This window comes from Strigops habroptila, unplaced genomic scaffold, assembly GCF_004027225.2.
Source record: "Strigops habroptila isolate Jane unplaced genomic scaffold, bStrHab1.2.pri NW_022045628.1_ctg1, whole genome shotgun sequence".
Lineage (NCBI taxonomy): Eukaryota > Metazoa > Chordata > Aves > Psittaciformes > Psittacidae > Strigops > Strigops habroptila.
The window spans coordinates 420,293-426,755 of NW_022651105.1; the positions used below are offsets into that span (position 1 = coordinate 420,293).

The following is a 6,463-nucleotide window of genomic DNA, read 5'->3' on the forward strand; positions in this document are numbered from 1 at the left end:
GAGGTACCACAACTGCCCATCCCTCCTGGGGACCCCAGAGCTCTGTGTCCCCCTGCCCAAGGCCTCGAGGCACTGCTCCCAGCAGCAGTGTCCAACTGGAGCCCTCTCTCTTTGCAGCTCAGTGGAGACAGGGCTGGCAGGCCAGGAGGAAAGCCTCTGGAAATCTGCTGCAGAAGTGTCTTCTTCCTTCCTCCAAAGGAGGAGTTTTCGGGCCTGGACACATACTACTTATCTTCGTAAGTGCTGGAGGAGCTACAGGAGCCACAGCTCCCTGCGGCTGCTCCCTGGTCACGCAGTGCTGCGGGATGAGCATGGTTTAAGCCCAGCTGGCACCTTAAGTGCTACGCTCTGTCCTCCTTGCAGATGCTGGAATCCACGGACAACATGCTCTGGAGGCTGGTGCTCACTCTCCTGCCCCAGGGCCAGCGAGAAGCTGCGGAACATCCTGCAGGTCTGGCATGTGCTGAATGGGGTTCACAGGGGCTGTTGCTCACCCTGGGAACAGCGCTCTTGCTTGAGTGGATGGTCCCCACACCAGTGCCATGCACAGAGAGCGCCCTGCAGGGGTGGTGGCCCACTCCCTTGGGTAACCAAGGCCCTTCTGGAGCACAGTGGCTGCAGAGGGTGGCATCTACCTACGTGCCCAGACACAAGGGGCAGTTATACGAAGCCAAAGGGCAGGACCCACTAGAGGCTTTGCTGCCCACTCTCAGGAGACTGATCCCCCTGGGCTGGCATCTTTGCTGCCTCTCATCAGCCTGGTTTGGGACCAGCTTGGTGGGACCATTGGACTTGTTAGGAAATTCCCTTCCCCTTAACTATTAGATAAGCCACTCTTAAAGTATTAACATGTCTTTTATATATATCTGCATATATATATATGTATATTTATTTATATGTACACTGTAATCATAGAATCATAGAATGGGTTGGGTTGGAAAGGACTGAAGATCATCTAGTTCCAGTCCCCTGCCATGGCAGGGACAGTGATGAGGTAGTGGATTTTTTGCTGCTAGTTTCAGCCCAGCCCTGGAAATGAGGATGTGTCTTCTCTTAGGCCTTTGTGACACGGACATCAGCCACAGCCAAGGGGACAAAGACCTTGGTTCTGTCTTATTCAGCCTTGCCATTGCACCGCAGCCCATCCTGCACTGTGCCTGGGCCTGTTTCCCTGCAGGCTGCAGGCACCCAATGTACTTCCCAGCTTCTTCTCACCCCAGAATGTCCCTTCTGTACTGGTGCCCTCCACCCTCCCTTGACACACAAGCCACGGGCTGATCCTGACTCCCTCGGGGTGATGTTCAGCATCAGGAACCCATAGAGGCTCAGAGGAAGCCTTGATGGAAGGAGTGCGGGTCCAGCCCATGCTGCTCCTGCTGCAGCACGTGTCTGCTCCAGGGCACACCAGCAGCTTCTCTCTGCCCAGGTCCTGCTGAGCTTCACCAGCTCTGAGAGCGCCGTGGTGCGGGAGAGGGCCCTGGGGAGGATCAGGACCCTGAGCCAGTTGCTGTTTCACCATCACACACTGAGGGTAAGGAGCAGGCAGGCTCCAGCCAGAGCATCTCCCCTCCCTGCACACCAGAGCAGGCGGCAGCTCTCCCCGCATGGGGCTGCTTGGGGAGACGGGGCCCTGCAAAGCCTGCCTGCCCTCTGCCTTCTCCTCCTCCTCCTTTCTCCTTCTCCTCCTTCTTCTTTATCCTTCTCCTTCTTCTTCTTCTTCTTTCTTCTTTCTTTTTCATTCTCCTTCAGATTCTTCTCTGGTCTTTCTCCTTCTCCTCCTCCTTCTCTCCTCTTCCTTCTTTCTCCTTCTTTCTCCTCCTTCTTTCTCTTTCCTTCTCCTCCTTCTCTCTTCTTCCTTCTCCTCCTTCCTTCTCCTCCTTCCTTTTCCTCCTTCCTTTCTTCTTTGGGTTCTTCAGGTTCTTCACCTTGTTCTTGTTCTTCCACCTTCCTCCCGCAGGGCTTGCACCCGACTGAAACAGACCTATGCAGCCCTGTCTCCCAAGAAGAACTCTCAGTCCCGCTCCTGGGACAGCTTCTGGGTCGTCTCATCCTTTTCCGATTTGCCAAGGATGAGGCAAGCTCTCCAGCTTGGAGTGCTCTTTGGTGCCTCTATAATTACTGCAGCATCAAGAAAGTAAGAGAAGTTGTGGTGGGCTTCATCCCTCTGCACACACACGTCTCCTGGTGGGGCTGCTTCTCGCCTTCCTCCCTCCTTTCAGCAGCTTGAGCCCTGCTCTTCGTGGTTCCCACAGCCAAAGCTACCACTGACTCCCATGTCCCAAAGGCAGGTTTTCCCTGTTTGTGAAGAGCAGCTCCATGCCTGCATCACCCCCAGTGCCTGCAGCAAGAAGCTCTTCCTGATGCCCTCCAGTAACCTCCTTGAGCGCTTGTGTCCTGCAGATCTCGGGGTGGTTTGGGAAGCTTGATGGCAAAGCTGCTGGTGTCCTCCTGACTCTTCTGTGTCTCCCTTGTTGTTCAGGCAGGCCAAAGCCAAAGGGGGAAGGAGAAGAGCTCAAATGGGAAGAAGAAAACAGTGCCAGAACCTTACCATGGTAATGAGCTCCCCCCATTGCTGGACTCTGTGGCAAGAGCAGGGCACGTGTGTGAGCAAAGGCATCCAGAAGCAGCAGGGGCTGGTGTGGCCTCACTGTCCCTGGTGGGACGGTTCCTGCTGTCCTCAAGCAGGGACAATGCGGTGCCCATGAGCCCAACCTTCCTCCCCTAGGCGTTTGCAAATTCCCTTTATCCACGGGAGAGGGCAGACTTTGTCTGCGTGGCCATCGAGGCGATGAGAGACTCCAGATCTTTGAGAAGTGGGTAGCAGAAGACATTCTGGATCTGGTCATGAGAGACGTTGACTTCTGGCTGGCAGATGTGAGTGGCCTGTGGCTGGGTTGCCATGCCCTTCAGTCCTGTCAGGCCTTCTTCCTCCTCCCTCCCTCCTTCCCAAACCTAGGAGGTGACTTGAAGCCACTTTCATGCAGCAGAGAGGGATGGGAAATGGCTGCACTCCAGTGGCAGCAGCACCATCCTCCCTGTGTTCCCCCTCCAGGTGCCAAGCATCGTAAGGAGCATCCATGAAAGCTGCAGCAGAGCAGCAGAGATTCAGCGTGGTGCAAGCTGGGCGCCCTCCTTATCCTGCTGGTCCTGAAGCACCGAGGGCATTGACCATCAGCATGGTGCTCAACATTCCCTCAAGTGAAGGTATCAGCCTGAGGGCTTGTTCCCTGTGGGCAGAGGGGCCTGAAGACACTCTGGCTTCCAGACCCAAGAACCCATGGCAGGGGAGTTGGAACTAGATGATCTAAGGTCCTTCCACCCCTCCCATGGGGAGCACCACCTTTGCCCTCTGCTGCCTGCCCACGGCATCCCATGGGGTGCATGGACCATACTGACACAGCTCTCTGGCTTGCAGCGCTGGCATGGACATGTGGGAGCTGATCCTCACCATGCCCAAGACTTTGGAGGTCTTACGGGAGCTGCTCGGGATACTGCAGGACACAGGAGACACCTCCATCCCTGCCTTGGTTGTGAGTTAGAAAGGGCCTTGATGGCCTCCAGCGAGCCCCGCAGGCTCTGTAGTGGCTCACTGCTGTGTTTCCTTCAGGCCATGGCCTCCAGTGAGGATGCTGGTGAGGAGTCCCATGTCGAGAGCTCTCAGGACCACCCAAGCCTGCGGACAGTGTCCCTGTTGCTTGAGAACCTCATTGTGCTGTCGGAGAGACCTGACTTGGTGAGCAGGGCATGGTCATGGGGAGCCCTCTTGGGTGGGTCAGGGCATGGTCATGGGGAACCCTCTTGGCAATGGTGCACCTTGGTGAGTGCAGTGTTGTGTCAGGGTTTCACAACAAGGAACCTCCATCTCTTCCTACAGGCAAGGAAACTGCAGATCCTCCTGCCACACATGATGGGCAGGCTCCAGAACCCAAGGAAGAGATCAAGATAAAGGCCCTGGTGATCATAAGGAACGCGATGGGCCACCTACTGAAGAAGGAAGCCAGCCCCATTGCTGTGCAGCTGGTTGGGGACCTCCTGCCCCTCTTTGATGGAGTAAGGCTGCTGGGCCCTGCAGATGGGCACCCTGCAATGACTCGGAGCAGGGGCTGCTCCCTGGGCTCTCATGGGATGGTTTCAGGGCTCTGCATCCCAGCACAGCTTCCCCCTGCTGCAGGATCTGCCCCCAGAGCTTCCCCCCTCACATCAGCATGGGCAGGGAGCTGCTCTTGCTCAAAGTTCCCCTTTCCTCCTTGCCACCGGGAGTCCAGCCAGCTGCGAGAGCTCTCCATCCGCCTCTTCAGAGTCCTGCTGGACTCGGTGGTGAGGAGCGACAAGAGGAGGATGAGGAGCAGCACACGGGGCTTTCTGGTCCCGCTCTTCCTCCACATGAGCGACCAGAGTGACAGCGTGGCCGAGGTACAGATCTCAGAGCCCCCCATCTTTGGGCCAGGGCATGTCCCACCTTCCTAAAGGGGGGATCACCCCAGGATCACCCAGGCTCTCCTTGCCCAGGCCATGGTGCCATCTCCTACGTCCCGTTCTTGTGCAGGCCTCCAGGGAAGCGCTCCTTGCTGCAGCAACGCTCCTCGGGTGGCGAGAGCTCCAACACCTCCTGAAGACAAGGCAGACATGGAGGATTGCAGAGTGCTTGGTGAGGGGCTCTGCGCTCTGCAGCCATGTCTCTTCTCCACGTCCCTCTCCCATCCTGTGCCCATTGGCATCCCTTGGACCACCCTGCCCATCCCACAGGGCTCCTGGCTGGGAGATGGGAACGGGCAAGGGGAAAGGGAGGCGCTGGGAGAAGGGACTGCTGCAGCCAAGCGGGGAGGCTCTGTGGCATCCCATCCCCTTGTGCTCTCTGCAGCTGGAGCGGAGCAGGAAAAGGGCTGAGGAATACCTGGACCAGAGCGTGCCGTACCTGGAGGATGCTCAGGCCCCCTTGCGAGAGGCAGCCATCAGGTTCATCGGTGAGCCACAGCCCCTGGGGTCCCTCTTTAGGCCGCCGGGCCCCAATCCCCACCGCTGCCCCCGGGGATCCCTGGGCTCAGCACCGATGGGGAGCAGGGGGCTGATGGATCTCTGTGCCCAGGACTGGCCGCGCGGCCCCTAAGGGGCAGGAACGAGCTGAAGCTGGAGCAGATCTGCCGAGGTGAGGAGGGAGCAGGCTCTGGGGAGGATGCCTGGGGGTCTATGGGAGGCTCATCTCAGCTCTGTCCCTTTGGCTCACAGCCCTTGAGACGCTGCCGGAGGAAAGCGATCCCGTCATCTGTTCCCTGGCAATTCAGACCGTGCTCATCCTGAGAAGGCCACCGGTGCGGCGCACGTTGGGATGGCGCCTGCGAGCGCTCTGCTGCTGATGCTGGACAGCTGGGAGCGGCAGCCCTTTCCTTAGGGAAAGGGGTGTCATCCTTAAACCTGGACTAAAGAGCTTCAGAAACAAAAGAGCTAAAAGAGCGGCTCCTGAGCTGCCGCGTTCCCAGCGCTCCATCTTCTGGAGACAGCAGGGGCAGAGGGACCCTTGCTCTGAATAGCACCAGGCAGCAGAGAGGCATCCAGCCAGCACAGACTCCAAACCTGACACCATGTTATCCAGCAATAAAGAAGTGGAGGTTTTGTAAAGGGCTCTGTGTGTGAAAGCTTGAAAATGGGCAGTTTAGAAGTGCAGGTAACAAGGAGAAGCAGCGGTTCCTTATGAGCCCCTAGAGCTTGAGGAGAGGTAGAAGACTGGTACCACGTGGATCAGGAGAGTAACGGCCAACCTCAGACAGCTTAGGAAAGGGGGTGCCAATGGGAAATGAAACGGTGTTCCTAAAGGAACTTGCTCCATTCTAATCCTAAAAGTCACTCCTTGAGCTAAGAGACCCTTGCCCACAGAGACCCTTACTCACGGGACATGTGTAGTCAAGTAGAAGTCTAGAAGAGTTAGGGTTGGAAAGGACCTTAAGATCATCTAGTTCCAACCCCCTGCCTTGGGCAGGGACACCTCACACTAGAGCAGGTTGCTCCAAGCCCCTGTGTCCAACCTGGCCTTGAACACTGCCAGGGATGGGGCAGCCACAGCTTCTCTGGGCACCCTGTGCCAGCGCCTCAGCACCCTCCCAGGGAAGAACTTCTTCCCTATGTCTGACTGAAATCTGCCCTGTTTAAGCTTGAATCCGCTACCCCTTGTCCTTTCACTACAGTCCCTGCTGAAGAGCCCCTAAATAAATATATCTGGTGCACTTAAACAGAGACGAGAGAATGTAAGAGCCAATATTGCACATAGAGACTGCTGCGCCTATGGCAAACAGGGATCTTCCCTGTTTGCCATGTGTCCAAGCGGGGAGCTGGCAGGCGGAGGGTGCGCTGCAGCAGTTCTCCAGCCCCAGGCACCTCCATCCCTTCCAATCCCATGGTACCCCTAAAACACCCCAAAATCCACCTTGTACCCCAAACCCACCCAGCCTCAGGCATCTCCGTCCCTCCC

At 57.1% G+C, this 6,463-nt stretch overlaps 2 long non-coding RNA genes across 2 annotated transcripts; both read left to right on the forward strand.

Moving 5' to 3' along the window:
* Window positions 1-423: 423 nt before the first annotated feature.
* LOC115603239 lies at window positions 424-2,105 on the forward strand. Its single transcript, XR_003989838.1, has 3 exons — window positions 424-451; window positions 1,427-1,531; window positions 1,958-2,105. It is a non-coding gene; the product is annotated as an uncharacterized LOC115603239 (long non-coding RNA).
* Window positions 2,106-4,555: 2,450 nt separating this feature from the next.
* LOC115603234 lies at window positions 4,556-5,599 on the forward strand. Its single transcript, XR_003989833.1, has 4 exons — window positions 4,556-4,648; window positions 4,862-4,964; window positions 5,087-5,146; window positions 5,227-5,599. It is a non-coding gene; the product is annotated as an uncharacterized LOC115603234 (long non-coding RNA).
* Window positions 5,600-6,463: the final 864 nt, after the last annotated feature.